We start from the raw sequence: 2,943 nt of genomic DNA, 5'->3' as shown, positions 1-2,943 counted from the left end.
AGAGTGTCTAGAAACGTAGCGTCTGAGTTTTGAAAAATCCGTGCATTGCACATGCTTACCGTGGAATGCATAGTGATAGTGCCGTACCCGTTAAGGGAGATGATTTGAACGTCTGTAAAATTGTCGAACAAATTACGTACAGTAGACTAACACCCTTGAACAGCAGATGTGTCTTGCAAAATCGTATGATTGGTGGGCCTTCTTCTTCTATGGTATATTGGCGATCACACAATTGAAAGGGCATCCACCACCTACTATGCAGGATGGAGTCAGGATTCCCCCAAAAAACTGAACTACCAATAATAAAAAATAAAAAACAATGATCAGATCCATACACAGGCTCAAGGGGAACCTGGGAGAGCAGGTCTTCTGGCGCCAGTACCCCTTGCAAGTCTTCAGATTCAAAATCCTTGAGTCCTAATGAACACAACCAAATCCACCTTAACACAGGGTATCTTTTGTCTGGCAGCAAACATTTACTACAGGCTGTGGTGTCTTCACCATCATTATCTTCACTAGTTTTCAACAACAAAAATAGTCTACACCGTTGTCCTTCTACACAGCCTTCTTCAGTATACTCTTTTCATCTGCACACACTTGAAAAATGGCCAAATCCTTTACAATTCTTACACTTCAGTGGTTTGGGGATCCAAGCTCTTATGGCGTATCTTACATAACCAAGCTTCACATTAATAGGTATTTTCTCTATCAAAAACAACAGGACCGACAGACTTTCTTCCTTTCCTCCATTCACCCAGCAGGTCAAACACCGGGCACCAACCACACCAGGAATTCTCTTCGGGTATTCAACCTAAACATCCTGATATGACTCCTTTGACGGTTGCTTTACTCCGAAGTGCAAAACACAATACGTATGTTGTCCGGAATCTTTTGAGGCTCACAGCAATCTCCCTCTGCTCTTCAGAAATACAATTGATCAAAATAAGACCACTCCTGGTCACTGACAGACTCCACTTTTCCAAGCGCATACTTCACCATTTGACACCTCAAACAGGTTTCCCCACATATGCATCCTTACTCAAACACATCCCAACAAGAAACCATTCATTATCATTTACACGCGTATCTTCCACTCCAATTTTAGACTATTTCCTTTTTGTTCCAGTTTTCGATGCTACTGTTGTCCCTTCAAAACATTTGTTTTCAACAAATTTGCTCAACGCTCTGCTTAATTCCAACTCATCATCCACTTCCATCATCTTCCCATCCAACATTTTCCAGGCCGTATCCCATACCCTCGATTGAAAAGGAAAGGGAATCAGGTGGGTCTTCTATTTACCTGTGGTCACATGGTGCAAAAGTGACATGTTCTTTTGGATCTGGGTTGAGCAGGCAGAGTGAAGTAGAGACTTAACAACAGTTTCCATTTTTTTATAGGGCATATGGCTCAGGTAGGATACATATCACATGTTCCATTCCACAGTTTGCTTATACAAAATCAAACAAACCAAAACAGGCACAGGAAGTGGCTCAGCGCAGGAGCCAGACAGTAAACAGGGCTCCACCATACCTTCAGACTGCATTCACTTCACGTGGGCCGGCATCTAGAACACAAACACAGAGGGGGGGCCTGTGGGTGATTTCTGAACATTTATTTGAAATCCTCATGTCTTACTCATTGTTGGATCCAAATCAGATGTTATGTTAGGGAATCGTCTGAAATCATATGGAACATCAATTAGCCAATATGAGCTCTTCTTGGGGTAATGAGGCAACTTGTCACACCCGTGACATTGACACGATGCCAATTTGGCAAGTGTATGGTCGCATTCCACTGCTAAGACGTTGCATGCGTCAACCATTGGTTGTGTTACCCTGCTCAGATGTTGCATGAATCAACCAATGTTGCGTGCGATGTCATCAACTGTGCAGTCGGGCACCAGATTGCTATAACATATGATGTGATTAGCTGATAGGCCTACATAAAATACCTATCAAGGCATTGTAAGATCTGTATGTGTCGGCAACGCCTGGGCAGAGGATTGCGCCCTAGGACTTGTGTTGTGATGGTTCTAGAAATGTGTGGGAGCTAAATGTTATATGATGAATGCAGTCCAATTCCTAGCCTACAGTCAGAGAAAAAATTATTTTCAACATGTAGTCTAATTATCCGTTTGTTTCTTTCAGCCCTCCAAATAGGCCTATAGACTAGTTGTTAGTTTTAAACATCCCACACAACAGATTGTAAAAAGAAAATGTAAGACACCAACAAAAGATACCCAGCTAGTGCATAACGTTCTGAGAACCATGTTTCTTAGAGCTTGGTGAGAGCGTTGTTGTCCTATGGTACTTTTGCAAACAACCCTACCAAAATGTTCTGGGAATGGTGCAGGTTAATTGCTAGGCTTTGGAATATTCGCAGCATATTTAAGGAACTTCTCAAAATAACGTTATTTTCTTGGTATTTTAATTACTTGAACAGAACATTTCCTAAAAGTTCAAACATGGTCAAACTCCAGAGATCAGGCAGATGATTAAGGCCTGCCGATTGTTGTGGCTGCCCCAGGGTCCCTGCTATGCTGCCCAGCCCGTGTACTACTACAACACCTGGATGAGCTACCCCCAGTATACGGCCATGTGTACTGAAGAGGAGGAAAACATTAAGCTCTGAAAAGAGTGAACAAATCTCTGTATTTCTTTTTGACAGCTATGACGTTGCAGGTTCATAGGTCCATGCCTTGCACATATGGTTCCACAGTCAATGTATCTGAATGTAAACCAGAAATTCTGACCATGGATAATTATGGCTAAGAGTATCATATTTAACGTCTGGCTGATATAATACATTTAACATAGGTTATACAGCTAAACTAATCATTAGAAATGATGTAACACAAATGATCAAATCACTGGCTCATATTTCCTAAAAATGGGAGGAACCAGTGGAGCTATGTCCAAACCAATGAGATATGAGGCGTGGCG

This window comes from Oncorhynchus tshawytscha, linkage group LG24 (assembly GCF_018296145.1).
Source record: "Oncorhynchus tshawytscha isolate Ot180627B linkage group LG24, Otsh_v2.0, whole genome shotgun sequence".
Lineage (NCBI taxonomy): Eukaryota > Metazoa > Chordata > Actinopteri > Salmoniformes > Salmonidae > Oncorhynchus > Oncorhynchus tshawytscha.
This window is presented reverse-complemented; position numbering follows the sequence as displayed.